Below are 22,031 nucleotides of genomic sequence, written 5' to 3' on the forward strand. Positions count from 1 at the left end.
TCCGTGTCTCTTGTGAAACAGAAGCATCCATGGTTGGTGAGGGGAAGTAAGTTCCCTTGCTCGGAGTCAGCGGATGTCAAGTTGGTGTGTCTGCCGTGAAGGTCTGCCTCGCCTTGCACGGGGGCAGTGATGGGGATGTTAATTAGGTTGTAATTGGACTTCAGGGTGTTCTGACGAGTTACTGCTCTTCTTGGACAGAACAGCCAGTCTGTGTAAATCTGTTACACACCAGTGCAGAGAAGGGAAGGCTGACAGCTAAGAATGATAATCTGTCACTTCTCAGTTCGTCCTGCTCCTGGCTGCCCTGCAGTGCTCGCTCTCTGTGGGAAGGTGGACCTCGTTTGCCAGTGCTCCCAGCAGCTCAGGCAGAGCCCCTTGATCCCTGGGGAGCTCTTAAGGATGCATGGTGCGGAAGAACATTGGCAATAGACTGTTGCTGAAGCTAGAGGAGATGCGAAGACAGTAAGCAGCCCAACCTACAATTCCCAGGCTGAGTTAAATGTTTCATGGGATAATTTAAAATGTGCTTTTGGGTCTGACCCTTCAATGTATAATTGCTTTTTTTTTTTTTTTTTTTTGCCCGGTTCTGTGGCTGCAAGAGGATTACAGCAGATGCAGTACAAAATGGTGTGCACAATTGACCCTGTGTTGTCTCCACGCGCATGTAAGAGATCACAGAGGAACATGCACATATACCATAGCTAAAGCACTATTATGGGTCTTCTGCTGGCATTTTATGCTGCTTTGGTCACCTTAGCCATCACTGTTCCAGTCTGCAGAGCAGGACTGCAGAATGGCAGCCATGGGCATGAGCTCGGTCTTACCCAAGAGAGCACAGACAGCATCTCTGATTGCTCTTTACTCAGAGGGCCAAAGATCCTCTTTAAACTGCAAGCTGTTTGTATACAGAATTCAGATACTTTTTCTCTAAAGTAGATTTGATGTATTTATATACATCTTTCTGGGAATTTTGTTTAGCTTGTCCTCTTGCCACATGCGAAGCTCCGTGTTGATGTTTGTAGCATCCTGGCCATTTGGATGATGATTTCTTTTTCCTGTTGGCATATTGCTGTGTAACCCACCAGGCACAATGCTTCCTCTTTAATTTTATCTACAGCTTAAAAAAATCTTCTGTGTCCGCATAGACGTTTAGAGTAGCAACACATCTGCCTGTTACGTTCTCACAGCGTAACTGCTTTTACCTGTGCTTCATTCTGGGTTTTAGTAATTTATTTTAGCAAATGCCTATGCTGCAATGAGGAAGTGGCTTGTTTTGCCTTTGGATTTTATTCAGACACTGCAACTGGAGGTTTTTTGTCCTTAATCTTGAGGAAAAAGGCTGGAACTTGCCCTGTAAAGATACCACTTCAGAGCAACAGTGCTGTGCAGGGGAAGAGTGGGGAAGAGGAAGGACAAAAAGAAATGGGTGCTTGATAGTTCCCACGTAAAACTATTTCCTCGTAACATCAGGCTTACTTTTTATCTGATCATATTCCTGAACCACAAAGTCTTAGTAATCAAGAGGGATAAGGAAGATGCAAATTTTTATACGAGCGTGTGTATAAATCTGTTGTTGTGATACAAAGAAGAGGGTGCTTTCTCTTTTTCCCCTGCTACTCCTTGAGGTTTCTTTTATCCTCTGCAAACTCATACGTGGATGGGCACACACGGACACACGCAGACGCGCCACTGTCTGGTGGGGCAGGTTGTCCTCTGTCCCTGATACTGAGCTTTGGCCAACCTGACGGTTGCTGACATGACACGGGCAGCCCTGCTACCCGCGGGTTGTGGACGTGAATGATTTATATAGGAGAGCTGTAGAAGAACAGGGAGCTGTCTCAAGTATCAAACCAGTGTCCTGGGCACTTGTCGTCCTTTCTTTTAATCAGTAATATTTTAATCAGTTGTTATAATCAGTGTGAACAACCTGTGAACACTTTCGTTCTGAAAAAGGGAGCATTCCCTTCTGAAAAGAATGAAAAGCGATGCTGGAGGGTGGGTGGGATGCTTGGTGGGGGTGTTTTTAATGCTGCTTAGTTTGGCTTTATTTTCCTCTCCATGTATATTCCTGTGAGAATTCTCCCAGTAGTCTGGCTTTGGTCTTGACATGGACCCTCATGGCTTTCACATTAAATTTATTTTAAACTGCTTTGGTTTTGCAGGGTCTTAGTTGGAGATAGGACAATAAATTTGGCAGAACTCTGAACAACTTCGTTTATAGCTTCAAATGCAGTTTCCAGTTTAAAAAGATTATTTCTTTCATCTCTTTCTGTTTTCCACTTCTGAATAATAGCAGGTTTACTAGTTGCTCGTTGTATACTTAACCCTGTTAAACACTGACGTGCTATGGGACTACCTACACAGGGCAGATGTTTCCATCTTGAGCTGAATGCCTTTCAGCACTGTGGTTATATGGTCCTTTGGTGTTCTGCCCCTAAAGGTGAGCCTGAAGGGAATCTCATCGGCTGTCAAATTTGTGCTTCAGCTTTAGGCTTAGTGGGCTTCAATTCTGCAGCCAATGCAGTTGAATATGCTGAACTTCCTTCTGTAAGCATGAACATTTTTAGTGATATTTCCATTTAGGGACACTTTAGAATTAAAAGAATAGTAATAATTGTCCCTCCTGACACTTTTCCCTGTTTGCCAGAATTTTTGAAGAGAAACATTACCAGTTTGTTACCAGTTTCTAAGTGTTTTGATGGAAGCTTTGAATACAATAGACAACTATTTGCCTTAAAGAATGGTTTTGCTATGTCTCTATTTTCTTTTTTTATACCATCCCTGTATAAGACCACAGACACTGGAGATGGTAACAGCAGAGCTTTCCTACTTAGTTTTGGGCATTTGTGAAGGAGAAAAAAAAAAAGTATTTTTCTTCTGAGGCTCTAATTTTCCAGTTTTTCTGTTAGCTCTCTAAAGCATATACTCCAAAACTCAGTTCATTGAAATTCATGGAAATCTGCAATCCATGTTGGATGTGAGACTTTGTACACCTATTAAACCAAGCAATTCTAGAAAATATGGGGTTGAAGTCAGTATGGTGTGAATAGAGGAACAAAATCTCCTTGAATTGTTTCAGAGAAAATCCTCAACCTTAATTCACAGCTTCTTGGTGTACGTAATTAACAGCTTAGAACACTTTCAAAATAACTGAATGAAATGTGGCGTGTTTCTTTTCTTTAACTTGCAAAGGTGCAACTTTTCCCTCTGATCTGTCCGAAAGATTGTGTGAACCACATCACAGAATAAAGGCAGCGCCTTACACAATCTCCTAGTTCAAAATGACGGTGAAAAGCAGAAATATAATTTCTGCTTATTTCACCAAAGTAAGCATTTGAAGTACAGTGCTGCTTAGTAAATGAGAGGCTGAAAGATGTCTGTTGAAGAGAAATTGTTTGTGTGTATGTCTGTTCATTACCAATTTTGAGATAAAGCTGCTGGGGTTGCTGTGATGATGAATGATTATGTGCTCAGCTTATGATTTTTGTACACAAATATGGACAGTGCATGAAATGTATCTATTGTTATTTATTTTTAAAAGGTAATTTCTAATTAGCAGCCTTAATTACTTGATGCTTCTATTGAAAGCAACAGCAAGGCTTCCAATGTATTGCCTTTTTTTTTTTAGTACTCATTACAATGTTTCCTGGCATTCATCAACGCTTTCAAATTACTAGGAAGAATGTGATTAATCATTCACTTCCTTATGCTTCCTACCAGACATACACAGATTATTGCAGGCAAGTTGAAATAAGCCATTTCAAATTTTCAAAACATGCTGCAGCTAGTGGAAAATTGGGGTAAGCATCAGTTTAATCTATCAACAAATTACACTACAAAAGGTAACTCAGTATCTGACTGTAACTGAGGACCTGATGACTAGCAGTTGATGAGTTATCTTTGAGGAAGGATTTCTGTGTCACTAAGTCAATAGAAATCCAGGGAAGGAGTTTATGGAATTCATTTTGAGTCCAGCCCAAATGTATCTCAAAGCAACTTTTGAGAAACCAGAGTTCAAATGTCAGAAGCTCCAAATTCTGAGCCAAACCTTGAGAGCTGACAGTCCTGTGTTTGCATTGGGATTTATGTGGGTTTTCTGGATTAAATCAGAATTCGTATATATAAAAGCTCTGTTCAGGCCAAAAAGGAATAGTAAACCAAATAGACAAGTTCAGACTACAAAGATCAGAGTTTTCATCTTTATTCTGCAAATATGGAACATTTGGAAACCCTTGCGCAAACTGAACTTCTGCCAAGTTTTCTGAAACGGTTACCATCTAATTTGTCTGCATTATATTTACTTGGTAAAAACGCATATTGCTCTGGTTTTGGTAGTGAGAGCTTACCTATGAACGGCACCCTGTAGGGACAGAAAATATCTTCTCAAATTGTTTGTCAGCAAAAGTTTGAGTTTGCTCCTGTCCCTGTCCACCCATGCTACTTTGCAAACCTGCATCACCAGTGAAAGGAAAGAACGCCCTGCAGTCAAAGAACAGCAGCCAAATGCATTTAATGTGCTGCCCCACGAGGAGGAGAGGGAACAATCTGGCCAAGAACTGAGTGCAAGTACGTAGCCCGATTTCTTCAGAAAGAACAAAACAATCCTTTTGTGTCCTCCTAGGAAAGTAACAGCTTTCTAGTCTCCCTCTGCAACCTCCCTTTCTAGAAAACTGTTCTTCAAAAGAGCACAGTGCAGCATCGTGCTTCAGCCTCCAAGATTCACACCTGTAGCTGTAGGAAATATGAGTATTTGAGTTATTGCTTAGATGAGCAATAACAATAAAAGCCCACTAGCTTAAAAAAAAGGCACCTTCAGGCATTGTCACTTAAATATAACCACTGTTATTAATAGTTATCTCACCAGTTTTAATGTGGTAATCAACTACCACGTTTCACCCTAGATTCTGGGCTGTAAGAAACCCATGCTAAAATGAACATAAGCTTGCCTCAGCAAAGGCTTCTGACTGAATGTAAACAATAAAGTGTTTCTTTTAAGTTGGATATGAGCTTCTCCCCTCCCCTTTCCTCTGAAGGAGAGGAAACAAGTTCTGGAAGCCTGATTGCTGGTTTGAAAAATCAATAAGGGTGAGGGCTCTTCAATGTTTCTGTGTTAAATGCTATTTTTGAGCCACTACTACTTAAATGAAGGGATATAGTTGCTGAATACTTACTGAAGACTGGTTTTCTTAATTGTGTGAGTTGACCTTAACACATATGGACCAACTATAGCAACAGCTTTTTTTTTTTTTTTGTCTGACTAGTCTGTTCTTTTTATTAATGCCTGATTATACAATGTCATTAGATCTTGGAAGGGTAAAACCTGCTATTGTAATGGAAGTAGAAGCAACTAGATGAGGGAGAGTGTCTGTCCTCACCTTGTAACTGACTGGTGTGGGAAGTATTTGAGCTTGCTTCAGGCTATGAAGCTTAGACTGAACTTGTTGAAGGTGTTTGGCCAAAGATAGTCTCACACCTGCGCTGCGAAGGCCAGCTGCAGAGGCTCGCCAGGAGAATGACAGGACGCGTAGATTCCTCATTTAGTCCTGTTATAGCCCAAGTACTTTATTTTTCTTAGCCTGCACCCTTCAGAGTTAAATCTTGTTCGTTTATATACCTGGTAATAAAGAAAGTAAGTACTGCAAGAGTCCTAGAAATAGAGCCAAGTGAATCTCCATATGGGGGAATTCCAGGGAATTGGGTCTCATGGGTTTTTATAAAAGGAAGGAAAAAAAAAAAAAAAGAGAGGGAATGTAGTTGCCATGTTGGCCGTGATTCCTGTCCGTGGAGGAGTGGCTATCACGGGAGGGCTGCCTATCAGACGGAGACAACTTGTAATCTATTTGTAGTGGCAAAGGCAAAATAAACCGTGGCAGATTCCATGTTTGGCTCATTGCAATACCTCAGTCTAGGTTAATTATTGTTTGAGGAAAAAAGACAGGAATGAAAGCATCTCTCAGAAAACCTAATTCAAAGGAAAGCAGAGTGCGATTCAGTACCCTTTCTTCTGTCTGACGCTTCAGCTGTTGAAAGCACTGCACCCTTATTCACGCAGACAGTACAGGCTGTGGATGGTCCTGCTGTTAAGGATCACATGAAGCAGCCTATTGGTGGGTGCAGTTCTGTGTTAGGTACACTTCGGGGTTGTAAATGCTACAGAGATATTCCAGCATTACTTATTCTCAGATCACTCTGATATTGATGCATTCCCTTGCATGTTCTCTGTGACCTATTTTTGATGAATTTCACATCTGCTTTAGCAGCTCTTTGACAACCAGAAAACAGAGCTGTTTACCGAGTTCACAGCTGCTGCTAATATTGATGCCACTAGCCAGAAATGACTGCTTTCTTGGTTAGCTCATCCTGTTGAATGAAACTCTCCACAGGGTTTGTTACAAGTTTGTTTCAACTGGAATGCTATCAAAAGTTCCCACATCTGTGAAATTCTCATACCTCAGCCTTCCTAGAAACCCAGAAACATATGCACCCTCACTAATTCCAGTAACTTCCTTATATTTCCCATGGCTTAACTGCATCAGCTTTTCACAGATAGTGAAAACATGACAGCCTGTTACAAATGGGACAAAATTCCTACTGTCATTAGTTAATACTAATGCAACTGACAGCTTTGCACTTGAACAGAGTCTTTAAGGAAATGAGTCTTCTAGTCTAGTTTAAGGACTCTGTTACCTAACACTTCATATTGTAGTGTTTCATCATGGTAATTGAATTACCTTATTTTTCACATTACTTTTTGTATAGAGATGAGCTTTGAATGGGTGGGAATGTAAATTAATCATGCAGCGATATGTGTTTCCTTGCATTGCCTTTAGTGCTGTCTGGGACTGGCTTGCTCATGGTGCATCACTTCTTGGTGAGGCTGCGTCCTTTAAGGCTGAATTACTACCCCCGCGGTCCTCCGAGTGTTTGTGGGCAGTTTGGTTGTCTTGTGCTTTATTCCTCTATGGATTAGTTACTCGTGGAATGCTTGTTCCTACCGATCAAAGAAGTTGTTGGACCTTTGTGGTTTAAGTGGAAGAAGTTGCAGCCGTGTGAAGTCTGGACACAGGGTTTTTTTGTTTTGCACTTAAGCATTGATTAGTAGCACAATATTGCAGGGAGTCTGTGTGCGGTGCTGGAGGCAAACTGAGGTCCCAGGCTCTGTGAAGGAATTAGCCTGGGGATACACTGCTTCGGTTCTAGCTGTAAGGGCCCGTGCCTGGAGACTGCCCTTCTGGATTTTAAAATACTGTTCAGAGGTGTTATTGATCATCTTACAAGTGCTCACATTTTTAATAATTGTATTTCTTAAGCTGTGTCTTGGATCTCAACCTTCAAGCATTCCTGTATCCTTGCAGGGTAAACGTTGCAGGTTAACTGTGATCTGAATTGCAGATGCAGAAACAAAGGCACAAAGAAAGGGTCTAAAAGATTTGCTGGAGTCATTTCAGTGCATCAGAGACAAAATCAGGCAAAAAGATTTCTAACTCCCACCTGTGTCCTAATCTGCCAGCAATTTTCATGCTTCATTCAATTTGGGAACTTCTGCTGTCATGATATCTCACAGGTAGCTTTCATTTCTTACTGGTTTTGAAGATTTCTGTTCCCCCCACTCCCCCTTCTCTTTCAGTTGTTAATGAAGCATATCTTGAATTTTCTTTGGTCCACAGTGAAGCTTGTGATGGTGGCTCCAAAGTACCTTCTGATCCCTGCTTACTTAAGAATGGTATGAAATGTAGTGACCGGCCTTTGCTCTCATTTTGTGAGCTACAGCGAACAGGAGATACCAGAACACTTGTTTGGGCTCTTCTTGGAGGGACTAAGATATTTAATTGCTAATATGTTTTTCAGTTTGCATTATTTCAGTCCAGATAAACACTGTTGTGTGTTAGCTTAAAAGCATTCATTATGACAGATAACTAAACTTGTAATACCATGCTTCTTTATACTGTGACTGACAAGGTGAGTCCCCATTGTAGGAAGTGCTGTTCCATAAAACCTATAATCTTACCAAAATGCCTCTTAGCCAATTTTTGGTACCTGGTTGTGCATCTAGGTTTCCCATAGCGTCAGTGTAGAACAACCCTCTCTGGAACTGTACTTCTTTTTTTTTTTTTCCCCATCTGTCTCAGACACTTGTCCTGGGAAGTGAAGTCCTGTTCTTATAAGATGTCTGCTGCTTTCAATTTGTTGTAAAGGGGAGCGTGGATGAGTAACTGATACTAAACCTCTAAATTTGAGATGGCTAAATCTGTCCAACACAGATCCCACCTGAGTTTAAGGCAAAACATAGCTGTGGTAGAACAAATGGATTGCAAGCAAGTGGTGCAGAGTTGAAAGTGGGCAACAAAGTGCCTTAATGTTGTTCTTACACAAGGCACAGTATTGTCTTGCCTTACTGAGAGGTATGAAGAACTAGAAATGAGTCCAGTCAAGACAGCTGTTTGCGGAGGTCATAGTATGACACAAACGCAGCTCCCTGACCCATAAATTCCTTGCCAGCACGTCACTGCTCCTACATCTGCAAACCTTCTCTAATCTTTCTGCACCAAAACTCATCTTTGTTCCTTTAGCTTTCTTCCTCTCTGTGAACTCTTTCGGGCTGCAGAGACAGCAGGTATTCATCAAGGCAGCTCTCTGACTCCCACCCAGATAGTTCTGATAACTCCTGTCTATATGGAAGGGTGCTAAGAGTTTGGGTTTTTCTGTGGTTTCGTAGGGCTTTGCTGCTGTACCATTTTCCAGCTGCATTAGAGTAAAGATTCATAAGCCGACACCTGTGGACCTGACCTGTATGTGCTAATTAAGTCCCTGCATGGTTGCTGGAGGGGTCTGTGGAATGGTGCAGGAAGAACAAGTGCTGCAATACAGCAAATATCTCCATCCGTGGAGAAATTAACACAGTTACAGACTGGCTGAGGTGGGAAGAGATCACTGGGAATAGTTTAGCCTGGACCCACAGCTTAAAGGTGGGGTTACTTGAGCAGGCCGCCCAGCACCTCGTCCCGCTGCGTTCTGAGTATCTGCAAGGACAGAGATTCTTCACCTCTCTGGGCAACCTGTGCCAGTGCCTGGTCACCCTTATGGTAAGTTTTCTCTTATGTTTAATTGGAGTCCTGTATTTCAGTTTGTGCCCGCTGCAATTGGAGAGGAAGGGGCAGCTGGATAGATGAGTTCTAGCAGTGTTGGAAGAAAGGAAACAAAGCATTAGACGGCAATAAAACAGGGAATTCGGTAGCAAAAATGATGAATTTCTGTGGCACAGTACAAATCAGCAGATTCTACAGACTGGAAGAGGGGAATCCTTCCAGCCCAGACTGAGATCGATGAGGTAGTTCACACCTTTCAGAACTGCAGTTTAAGGCAGCCTGAAAAATGATGGGGAGTGAGCTACGTCAGCATATGCTCAGTGTATGTTCTCAACTTTATCTGTACATGTGAGCGCAAGAAAATTCTCTTTGTTTTTCAGAGGCGTGCTGGGTTTTTCCAGCACAATTCTGTGGCGATGGGTGAATTCCACAGGAAAGCTTTACAGCCACAGAACATATAAAGTCTGGAACATGGATAAACTGGTTAGAATAAAATAGAAACCAGCAAAACCCTTTGCCAAAATCTGAAGTGAAATGAATAGAGGTTCAATAAAAGTTCATTCAGTATGCTTGGCTCCTTGTTTCTGTCATTTAGGAATAATTACATTTTTGTCACTAACATTGTTTTTAAATGTCAATAGAAACCAGACAAGTAGATTTGTAAACCCGGCCCTGTCATATTGAACATATTAGGTTTTCCAATAACAGTCCCTTTTAAGTAAGGGTGAGGAAGCACTAAAAGCTCAGTAACTCTTGAGTGTGAGGAAGCTATTGAAATAGCTCATTAGGCTTTATGACAAGCAGGCCGAAATATAATAGGCCTAGAGCTTTGTGAAGGAGCCGGCAAGCCGTGCTTGGAGAGAGGACAGTACCCGAGAGTCGGAAGGCCAGATGATTTGTGCAAAGGGGATGTTGGAAGGTTCAAGGCAAAATAAACAGATGGGGCTACCCACAGGGACAGCTGAGACCAAAATGCTTCCTTAGCTTGGTTTCTAAACATAGTTAGCCTGTCTAACCAAAGAAGGCATTTTCAGTCAGTGTTTCTTCCTCTCCATACTCGGGCCAAGGAGCCATTTTCTGTTACTTAATTCACCACACTTGTTCTGACCCAAACTTTCCTTAGCCTGTTGCCTAGTGAGACCGCGGTCTGCCTGCTACCCCAGAGCAGCATGTGATTCTCCTCTCACAGCCCTTGATGGGGTTTGTTAACTTTGTCCTTCCCTGCTGGCTCTGTTCTTATCCCTCTGCTTTGGTATTCTGCTGAAATAAGCCTCCTCCTTTGCACCTATCATTCATTTTCTGTTAGAAATCAGAAAATTTTTGGTTCTGATGTCTTCTACTAAACCAGCTTGGGTACCTGGGGAATGTAAACTACCTTCTGGCAATGCAGATCCTACTAACAAAACAGACAGTTTTTCATGTTCTTGGGTCAACTACCAGGGCTTGAGCAACAAGATAAATAAATGAATAAAAGGTTGTTCCTAGAATTTATAGCTTTGAATGCAAATTTGAAGGTGTGAGCTGAACATTACCAGATGCAGTGATAACTTATGTGACTTTTGCAGGCCTCCTCAAACTATAGCTTAAAGGTGTGTGCCTAGTCTCGTTCACATCAGCAGGGGATTGAGAGCTCCCCAGGAATTTTCCTTTTAAAAAAGCCTTTGGTCTTCAATGGAGATGCATTGTAAAGAAAACGTAACCCTGCAGGGACAGCTTGGACTTGTATTAATCACTGTATTCAGTTACTGGGGTTTAATTGTATGTAATTCATAGACCTGTCAAAATGCAACAGAGCTTAAGATATGTGCCACTTAAAAACTACATTCTAGAGGCCCTGAGCATAGGTATTGTCATTAGAATATGTCAGCTCAAGAAAGCGTCCCTCGAAAAGTAGATCAGGAAGCTGTTACAGCTAAGCAGTTGTTATAGCTGTTGACGGCTAGCTAGAGAATATTACGTTACGCTAACTCAATTCTTCCCAAAGGATAGGAATTTTTTACGCTTATTTCCTGTTTTACAGCTATGACAGATCTGGGATATGTAAAACAGAAGAGAATAGGGAAGCAGGAACATTTTAAAAAACAGTGGTTTGAAATCCTAACTTTCTAATACCTTCTTGAATTATATATGTTCTCTCTCTTTTACATGACACAGCTGGCTGCAAAAGAGACATCTTTCCTATTAAGGTTGTAAATTACCAGTGTCCGTTACTGAACTTTCCAGATCATCCCCTATCGACATAAGATTACTTTCCCTAATTGCTGCTGCACCTTAAGCACTCCACCAGGCATTCGCCAGAGAAAGGTTAGTCCCAACTCTCTCTGCAAGCACAACATCTCTGAGTCACTGCAGACATTCTTCATGTAATCCCGCGGTCCCTGAGCAGTTCAGAATAGGCCGACTCATTCCAGTCCTACCAACATATTCCTAGCTGAGTCAGGGAGGACACAGAGGCTTTGTGAAACCCCGCTATCACGCAGAAATGTCACTGTCTATGAACAATACCAAATGGCAGTCAACAGATCTTCATGCAGGAAACTTACAATAAGATGGAAAAGAAGCTTTGTCTCCAGCCTGTATGGAAACTGGTTTGATCTGCCTGCTTTATTACACCAGCTAAAGTCCAGTTTGAAGAATGAAAGGAATTCCATCATTAAAAAACAGAACAAAACTAAATGGTAACATGCTCTATCCAGAACACAGATAACCTGACAGATATCTGCTGTGTAAGCCTACATTTGTCCAAAATCACATACTTTGGGGTGTAAGGAACCATTCTGCACAGCAGTGCATGACCACACCACAAAACAGGGGCAAATTTATTTATTCCATGTTTATATATACCATGTTTCTTTGGATGCTATCCTCTTACTGAGTGCATTAGCTAGAGCCTTGTTGTGCTGCTTCATTATACGCCAACGGACCAGGTGAAAGTCCCAACTTTAGATACCAGCACTGCTGAACTTGAAAAACATCTTCTATCTCATGGCTCAGGAATTCATACTCTGCTACTGACCTACTCCCTGACTTTTCTGTAACTGCAGTTCTGTTATGGTAAGTTGAAGAATTCTGTGAAAATCTAGAACTACTTTCTCTCTTCTTTTTATATTTCCTAGGGCTTCTTTGAGAATTGTACTGGGGGGATAACGAAGTAATCTCAGAAGAGCATCTTATTTTCTGATTGTGTTGTAATCATTATATACCCATCACAAATGTATATTCCTCATCTTAATAATATTCCTCTGAAACAGAGGTTGGAATCAGGGAAAACTCCTGCGTAGCTAACCTTGGCAGTATCCAATGTGTCTAGCAGATGCCAAGTGGAATGTTCTGTAATAAATCATTTCTAGCTAAATCTTTGCTAATATGGCAAGTAAAATATATGAATGTTATTTTAGCAAATGCATACTGTCAGAACCTGATTCTGGTTTTCTAGCCTCTAAAAAATGCAGGTGGTGTGTATTAGTGCTGAAGTGAATGGTTTGAGGAGGAAGGAATTTAAACTGAAAGTATCCTAAATTCAGGTTATTTTGTATAGATACTTGAAACACTGCTATCCATGGGAAAATATCTTTTTTTTTTCCTAACCCACTCAACTGCAGACATATTTCTTCCTCTTTTTGCTGCCACTTGTTTGTGGGGAGCATGAGGTTTTGAAAAACTGAGAAAGCAACTTGTAGTTGTGTAGAACTTTCACTAGCTCTGTTTAGGGTATAATTTGCAGCCTTAAAGACATAGATAAATAGAGAACATTTCCAGAAGATAATGTGGCTTAGATTAAGCAATGTTGCTGAGCATGTTCAAATCAATTACTCGGAGGAAATCCAAAATTTTTAACTGTTCATAGTACCTAAATACAGTATAAATGAAGCACTGATCTCTAAACTTGGAAAAGTATTTATCTTAGCAGGATTAAGTGAGTTCATTTCTTTAAAGGAAACAAACCTAGTATTCTGGCCCTTTTCTAACATTTTTCAAGTTGGAATTTGTTCTTCATAAAAAGAAAGAAAATGAATGCACACAGTTGATACTAAAGATTAAAGTAACTTTCTACGTTTGCTGGGCAACGATTTGTTTATTTTTCACACTGATAAATTTTGAGGTAAAATGATTTATCTGTGTCCAGTTTCTCTTTTGAGGGATATTGAACAGTAAAAAATGAATCAGAAGAGACTTAAGGAAAGCTGGGGCGGGGGTGGGAGATGGGAGAGAAAATTAAGTGAACTTTAAGGTCAGTGTCATAAAGATACCAACCTAACCTCATTATTGCCTGCCCTCTGGGGAGGGGAAAATCTTACACAACTGCATTAAAGTTGAGAAAAATGAGAAGCTGCAAAGAAGAGGAAATTGTATTACTCTTTGAGGTAGATCATGTTGTACAGTTAACAAATGATGGTCACTTACATTCCTTTAAAAAAAAAAAATCGTTGAAGTGATGTAACTGAACAAGAAAAGGCAACTATAAAAAAAAAATCTTGCACTATATCCAAGAAAGTAAGGTGGAATATCACTTTAATATACAACTGGTTTCTCTTTCATAGGAAACCAAATACTCTCCACTAAGAGGAATGCAATATTTACAGGCTTGGAAAGATCTGTTCTGTATCCTAACAATTACTTGGTAATCTTTTTATGTTGATGGCATTGTAAAAGCTAAATAGTGTCCTACTGACTGTCCAGCTTCACTTTCTTGAGCTGACATGCAGTTCAGCAAAGAGAAATTCATAGGGAACTGAAAAGCAAGTGTATATCTGCCACGCTATATATTCTGTATCATTCATCTGAGCCACAGGGCTGCGTCATCCGGGGCAGAAAAGCACAGAGGACAGGCACTGCTTTGATGCAAAGTTTGAGTCTGTCGTGTCCTGGCTGCTCAGTCTGTGTCTTCCCTGGTGTTAGGCAGTACCTGGATGTTTCCTCTGGGAGGATGGGGGTTAGTCGTGCTGAGCCAGGGTTGGAAAATGGAAGAGTCAAGGGAGCGTGCCTTCACCTGATCTTTGTCATGGTGGCCAAATACAAAAGGACCTTGCTTTTTGACTTTGTTGTTGTTGTTGTTGTTTTCCTGTGTGAAATGGGCTTTTTTCGCTTGAGTAGCCCAGCTTTATGTGGAGCGTCTATCCTCTTGCTTTATTCAGAAAGCAAAAGATGGGTTTTTTGATTGATTCACACTGAAAGTGCTCACACTGAAAACACTTGCAGAGTTACACAGCATGGAAGAAGCACAAAATTAAAGTATTTCAGTGTAAAAGTATACATGAAATTAAGGATATTTCTGCAATTTTGGATAACCAGGTTGTCCTTCAACTACTTCTACTTCAAATCTATTCCGGGAAACTTGTTCAGTAAATGAACACTGTTAGATCCTTCAGTCTCTTTGGGAAGAATGGCCAGCAACATTTTTTACAAGTTACTACCTCACGGTTGAAATGCGCTTACCAACAGCACTTAAATTACTTGTCTGTTGCAAAGTAAAATAGGTGCATTTAAATGATCAATTGCTCATGCACTAAAGAGATTATTTTGTCGTTCACCTATGTTTGGACTTGAAATGCAGAACTGTAAAAGATGCTAATTTTGTCACATTTATTTGTGAAGTAGTGTGTACGTTTCTGGTATTTACCTTAAATTCATAATGTTTAGCGTACCTGTTTGCCTTAATGTTATTAGAAGAGCAGGGCAAGAGGTATACTGGACTTGGTGGCATGGTTGCAAACTGCTTTGATTGGGTGCACTGACGGGATGATAATAGTGTTGGATTTCTTGAAAGTGTTTTTGGTGCAGAACGCTTGAAAATGATTAAATAGAAATGTTACTGTACGAGACACCATCATCTTTTAGCTAAGGCTGATGTGAAAAGAAATGAGTTATTTGCTGCTGCACTGCTTTGAAATGCAAGGACTTAAAATACAGGCATTGGTTGACTTTGCCTTTTGTTAGACTGAGAGCTTTAGAAATGTGCAGAGCAGAGAACACAGACTTTTTTTTTTTTTTTTTCTTTTAACAACTGAGGGTTTAGAGTGGCTGCCGACGCAGGAGGAAATACCATTAGATAGATACAAGAAAAGCCAATATTCCACGTTATTCATGCAGACAACTAACGTTTGAAACTTGCACGAACTGCTTCTACTTAAAAGCTGTCAGTCACATTGGTTATAAAAAGCCCAGAGCACTTGGGGACTGTCAATCACTTCCTAGAAGAGAGAGCTGACATCTTAACATTTACTTTGCCAGTATTTACCAAATGCAGAAAACCAAAGGGTGAAAATGCAAATGAAAACACACATTCTCACTGATCATGTAATACAAGGGAAACATTTGGATCAGTTTCTGTAGCTGCTCACCTAGGAGCCTCCAATCCTGAGAAGATTTCTCTCTCTTGCTCTATGAATAGAACTGTTGCAGGCTGGCTCTGCCGTTTTGCAGGGAAAAGGCTTTTGCAGACAGCATCTGCCGCGGAGGGCTGTCGTGGAGTCATCAGGTGAGCACATAGGTTAGCGCTGGCCTGTTATGGCTAGGGGAGCAGCAAGAAAGGTGCACAGGACTTCCGAAGGTCACAATAAAGGGCATCTACCTTGCTTTTTTCTTATGGTAATAGGGATGTGGGTGTTGTAATTATCAGACTGATGACATCTTCTTGTGTAAGAAGGGGATTGGCAGGGAAAGGAATGGGAGGAACCAGTTAATTCAAATACATCTTTTGCTCTTTTTCTGTATATTTCTAGATCTAGTTATCCCTGGGTTGCTCTGAGAATTGGTGCTTTAGACATTGGTCCTGGTGCTTCAGTGGGACTGCAGCTCTGGGCAGCGCTATGCTAGAATTTGGCAGCTGGGACCTCCAGTCAGGGCCCACCATTACTGTCACAGAGCAGGAGGTCTAGGTGCAGCAGTGAGCAAGGGGCAGCAGAGCTGGTGTGTTCACATGTCACAGGCCCATACATGTTGTGCTGCTCTGCTGCCAAGCCCCGTCTCACAGGATGCCCTTTTGGGGTGTATTGTTGTGAAGGTAAAAGTGATGTTGTTCTTGAGGTTGCCTCCAGCAGTTCAATGAACCTGAGTGCCAAGTGTCACGTTCCCACAACCGCATGCACCTGAAGGGATCCACTTGACTGTCGGTCCTTTTTCTGACCAGACTGTCAGTCTGTAAGTCAGCACAGCTAAATATAGCAACTAAGGAAATGTGACAGAACTCTGTTTTAAATAAAGTCACTCGTGGGTCTGTCTTTACCAGAGTCTTCTGGAAGGTCCAATCCGACAGTGAGCAGCTTCCAACATCTGCAGCACACCGTTCCCCAGTGAACACAGAGGTTTTGTTCCCTGTGCGCATCCAAGAGTTAAGTCTCATAATCCTAACGCAGCCTTTGGCTCCACAAGTCCTCTTCCTTGCAGGGTTCCTCCTGCCATTTGAGTGGAATTTGGCCCAGGATTAAACCCCCTAAATGAGGTTTCTAGAGACCCAGAGTAACTGTAGATACTTGTGTATGAATTCATAGAATCACTCATATTTCCATTCCACTCCCATTATAGTCAATGGCAGTCACATCAATGCAGTTAATGAAACCAAATTATTTAGTTTACTTTGGAGTAGACACCTCTCAGATGTCAGCAGAATGGTTCTGTAGCCTTTATGGACTATATTGAGTAGGTTTCCCTTGGCTGTAATAGGATTTCAGACACTTACTGCATATTAAGTGCCTTAATCTTGAACCAAATCCCACCCTTGCAGTCAGCCACTTAAGTGACTGACCATTTGGGGGACTTCCTCACTGGGATTACCTTCCTCCTGGTCTTGAAACACGGAGCTACCATGTTTTCATTCATGGTAGGGCTGTCTGACATGGTGTATGCATACTTTAACCTTCCTGGATCTTTAGCTTGGATACAGGTAGTCCTGCAGCTGTGGCAACCCAGAGCTCAGTGGATAAGTAGACCAAGTATTTACCACTTATTTCTGACCTTTCTTGCTCTCTCTTTGATTTGTGTATTAACCAGTGGTATGAAGAATACCAATTTAGGTTATGGGATATGGATAAACTAATTATGTGTCAGCCAAGAAGGTCTTGCTGCTGAGTGTGTATAAGTGTGTGCATCTGTGCTTAAGGAAACTATGTTATGTGTCACAAGCAGATTACACTAGGGTTCAGGTAAAATCATGGAATTATTTAGGTTGGAAAAGACCCTTAATGTAGAGTCCAACCATAAACCTAACACTGCCAAGTCCACCACTAACCCATGTCCCGAAGCACCGTATCTATCTGTCTTTTAAATACCTCCAGGGATGGTGACTCAACCACTTCCCTGGGCAGCCTGGTCCAATGCTTGAGAACCCCTTTTCAGTGAAGAAATTTTTCCTAATCCCCAATCTGAACCTCCCGTGGCACAACTTGAGGCCATTTCCTCTTGTCCTATCATTTCTTACTTGGGAGAAGATACTGATGCCCACCTGGCTACAGCCTCCTTTCAGGGAGGTTGTAGAGAGCAATAAGGTCTCTCCTCAGCCTCCTTTTCTCCAGGCTAAACAATCCCAGTTCCCTCAGCCACTCCTCATAAGACCCTTCACCAGTTTCATTGCCCTTCTCTGGACACGCTCCAGCACCTCAATGTCCTTCTTGTAGTGAGGGGCCCAAAACTGAACACAGCACTCGAGGTGTGGCCTCACCAGTGCCGAGTACAGGGGGACAATCACTTCCCTAGTCCTGCTGGCCACACCATTTCTGATACAAGCCAGGATGCTGTTGGCCGCCTTGGCCACCTGGGCACACTGCTGGCTCATATTCAGGCGGCTGTCGACCGACACCCCCAGGTCCTTTTCCTCCAGGCAGCTTTCCAGCCACTCTGCCCCAAGCCTGTAGCATTGCATGGGGTTGTTGTGACCCAAGTGTAGGACCCAGCACTGAGCCTTGTTGAACCTCATACAGTTGACCTCGGCCCATCGATCCAGCCTGTCCAGATCCCTCTGTAGAGCTTCCTACCCTCAAGTAGATCAACACTCCCACCTAACTTGCTGTCGTCTGCAAACTTACTGAGGGTGCACTTGATCCCTTTGTCCAGATCACTGATAAAGATATTAAACAGGACTGGCCCCAGTACTGAACCTTGTGAGGTAGTACAATAAGTTCAAAGGATGGATATGTTTGGGGACTTCACTGGAGGTATAAGCTTCCCCTGTTTTCCACTTGGAATGGAGTAGTAGGTTTCACTGTTCATGACCTTTACTTACCAAGGAAAAAGCATTTTCCTATTGTTTCTTACATGCCATCTATTTATAAATGGGCTAGGCCTGTATTCTCTAGTACTTTATTTTTGTATTAGGAAGTTCTTTCTTCCCTTAGGGAGATTCTTCATCCTCCTTTCAATGGTAAAAAAGAATGCTCTTCATCATAACAATGAGTCTAGAAAGAGGAACAAAACCCCAAAATGTGCCCGTATACATCTGGAATAGCTGGAAGTTGATTACATCAATGCTCTGCTAATCATCCTCTGATTTTAATGCCAAAACCCAAAAGGCTGTGTTTAGTATGGACCAGAGGGTGGGGCTAAGAGGAAGTTTAATACTTTAATGTAAGAAAATGTAGACTGAATATATATTGAGTAATTTCCTAATAGAGGTATCCACTGGTATGCAGAATAGACTTCTGTGGTCCACAGAGGATGTTAAATAAAGTGGATAATTTTTATTTTTTCTCAAAATACTAGGGAAGTTATATGGGAAGAATTTTTTTATCGGAGATGTGGGGATTAATTAATCGTACCTTAATTTTTAAAAATCCAGTCTGAGACAGTTTAAAGCAATCTAACATTTAAATAAAATCATAGTCCCTATCACCTCAGATTTGGTGTTTCGGGTATCGTGTCATCAGTTCCCTTGGAAAAGTAAATTATTCCAAATTGTTGGAACAGCTCCCCTATTTTCATCTGATGATTGTAACCATAATACAAGAACAACTCTACCAAAATTATCCAGAGGAGGAAGAGAAACTGACCTAAAATACTGACTTCATTCCTGGAAAATCATCAGCTAACAATGGTAGCATATACTTAAGACTGTTTCTCTCTTTGAACAACATCTAAACTTCTGGACATGATCTTAAAGATATTGAAATGACTTCTGAAATGGTCATTTTATTTGATGTTTCCTGAGAATTAACAGAGTTTTATAATACACTCTTTAGAAGTCCTTTTTATTTAAAGCAACTGTGACTGTCAGTCATAAGTAATACTCATGATGTTTTAGGAAAACTTATTACAATTTTTATGTGTGCAGATATTAAAAAGAGGCAAACTTTTCTCCAATCTACCATAAAAACCTAATTTTGTCTTAAAATGACAAACAGTATGGAATTCTAATATATGTGGGAATTTGAGAAAACCAAACATTGAATGTATTATAAAAAAACCCCTGCCTTGGAGCAAGACACAAGGCAAGTGTAGGTTTTCCTTTTGCAAATTACTACTTAGACTATTACAGTAAGACAGAATTGAGTTTTGCTAGTGTCAAGCTCTGAAATGAGTTTGGCTTTAAAAAAAAAGCTGCAGTAATTTCTCGTTTACTTTTATTTTGTCTCTCCTCTTAATTTCTGGACTTCACACCTTAAAGTTTTTTCCACCACAGCAAGACATATATATGTAGTAATTATTTTATATATGTATTTAGTAAAAGCCAAGATTACTATAAAACTAAATGACTTTAGAAAAAGGGCCTTCAGGAGATAGATCAAATGCTATGAGATTCACCATAAAGTCTTAGGAATTGACAGCATAAAAGGAGGGAGTATTTGCAAAGATTCTCTAGACTGCAGTGAATAGAGAGAGGGCCACCAGAAGAGTTAAGTCAGGTTTCTGTTCTGGATCACCTTGTTCTCCATTGGAGTCGCTTCTCCACTGACTATAGAAAGAAACGTGGTCTCGCCAGGCTGAAGTTAGCTTTTGTGAATGGCTCTTCAAGTGAACATGAAGAGAGGCTTTTAATGTCAGGAGCTGCACTTCTAATCCCACGTGACTGTTGTGATCTCAAAATACACAAGGGCTGTAATTCTGCCCTGAATTAGATGCAGTGGTTCAGCCTACTAGAGAGCTAATGCTTACGTGTGCATATATCCATGCTGAATGGTTGCTGCTGGATACCTGCCTGAATTTGGGAAAGGGGTGATAAACAGGTTTGTGACAGACCGTTTGATACGCTATGACGCTAACAGCTTGAAAGAACGCTCAGCAGGTAGAGAACCGCTGTGCAGAATTACTCAGTCACCAATATGCTCACAGCGCCATACTAGTAGTGGGCTGCAAATTTGAGCCAGACGGTTGGTGCACTCTCCTGTAGGCATCCAGACAAGCCTGTTCTGAGATGACATTTGCTTCACTACAGATATGTCATGGATCATTTTTCACAGCCCTGTTGAAGTGGCTTATTTATTATCATCTGTTCTGGTGTTATATCCTGGACATGGAAGAACTGTTTACTGTACCGCAGTGCCAGGAATTCCTTGTTACTGTGCAACCTGACTCCACGAGAAGGCTTAGGATAAGGCTCGACGCTTTCCTCGAGGCTGCTGCTGCTAGAGCAGAGCGCTCCGGATTGAAGCTTATGAGGCAAATCCCAGGAGTTACAGCAGAAGTTAGTAGTTTGATATTTAAGTGACCTATAAGTGAAGAGGTACTGGATTCGTCACCATTCTACTTGTCCCAGCTTTAGAAATCAAATGCAAAATTATAGCCAGCAGAACAACTTGACCTTGGATGTAGGCAGCGCTGTTGTTAGTCCACTCAAGATTCGTTGAAGTCGCATTGTCAAGAGCAGTGATTCCCAGCTTCGCTCTGCAGATCGCTAGCAGCCTGCAAAGCCACGCTGCTTTAAAAGGTTGGCGTTACACGGCAGTGTGTAGTAGCCCAGATTTGCTGCCATTACTGCCCTAGAGCGTGAGGAGTTTTCGGTGTTACTTTTCACGGGGAAAAGAGCTAATGAGTTTAAGGACTTGGCCATTGTGTTTTCTAAACTTCCTGTATCATTCTTACAATTTTCTTTCCCTGCCCTGTATCAAAATAACATTCACAGCCCTTGAATACTGTAAAACCATGTTTCTGGGAAAGTCATTCACCTTTTTCTGGGTCTGCTTGTCCGATTTGATTTGTGTTGGTAGGCTAGAATAATATTTCCCAAAATCTCTTATCAGTATGATCAATTAAGTTAGTGGCTAAAATCTGTCATCCCAGATGACTCTCTGTTGTTACTAGGAAGGAATCAGATTGATCTTCATTGTAACCAGGCTAGTGCAAATGTCAATTACCATGGGTAACAGCACACTGCTGTATACGCTGCAGAAAATGAAGCTGAATCCACTGGAGAATGCTTACATTCAGTGCATAGGTTTCAAAGTGATCCAGCATAAGAATACCTTTGCTTCTAGTCGTAATTGTTGTTGTTGTCTATATGAGGGTAGGACTGGGAGACTCCAAACAATAGCATGGCCCCGTTTTGCCAGGTCTTGTGCAAACACACTCTGACCGTTGAAAGAGTCCGTGGTTGAAACAGTAGATAAAGGAGTCATCTTTTCTCTAGTCTGCAGCTGTGAGGTAGGACGGATGGATTGCCTGAGATTATGTGGAAGGGAGGCGATCTATGTTTTCCTTAGGCCCAGAATTTTAGCTGTTTCCTTCTTCTGCTTTCCCCCACTGTGCCCAGTACAGCTCGGTTTAGGAACTGGGATGACACGGGCTGGGACCTGTTGGAGAAGCCTCCTGTGACTTACCTGCTGCCTTTCAGCTGGTGAAACAAAAGGCCAGCAATCCACCTGATTAAGGGCAGAAGGTAGGCAGGCTGCCTGGGGGAATTTTGGTTTGGTAGGTGCCCTTGCAGACAGGTAGGTGCCCTCCTGCAGACAGGAGAGGGTGCTGGTATGCCCTGCCTGGCCGAGGGTACCTGCTGGGGTGGCAGCAGCACGAGTACTCCCA

At 41.6% G+C, this 22,031-nt stretch overlaps 2 long non-coding RNA genes across 2 annotated transcripts in view; one reads left to right on the plus strand and one right to left on the minus strand.

Moving 5' to 3' along the window:
• LOC142600458 (uncharacterized) overlaps positions 1-18,025 on the minus strand; it is a 99,208-nt gene extending 81,183 nt beyond the window's left edge. Inside the window, exon 1 of the long non-coding RNA XR_012833949.1 lies at positions 17,527-18,025. This is a non-coding gene — a long non-coding RNA (uncharacterized LOC142600458). The remainder of the gene's footprint in view (positions 1-17,526) is intronic.
• LOC142600457 (uncharacterized) overlaps positions 1-22,031 on the plus strand; it is a 136,504-nt gene that overhangs the window by 63,354 nt on the left and 51,119 nt on the right. The window lies entirely within an intron of this gene.

This window comes from Balearica regulorum, chromosome 2 (assembly GCF_011004875.1).
Source record: "Balearica regulorum gibbericeps isolate bBalReg1 chromosome 2, bBalReg1.pri, whole genome shotgun sequence".
Classification (NCBI taxonomy): Eukaryota; Metazoa; Chordata; class Aves; order Gruiformes; family Gruidae; genus Balearica; species Balearica regulorum.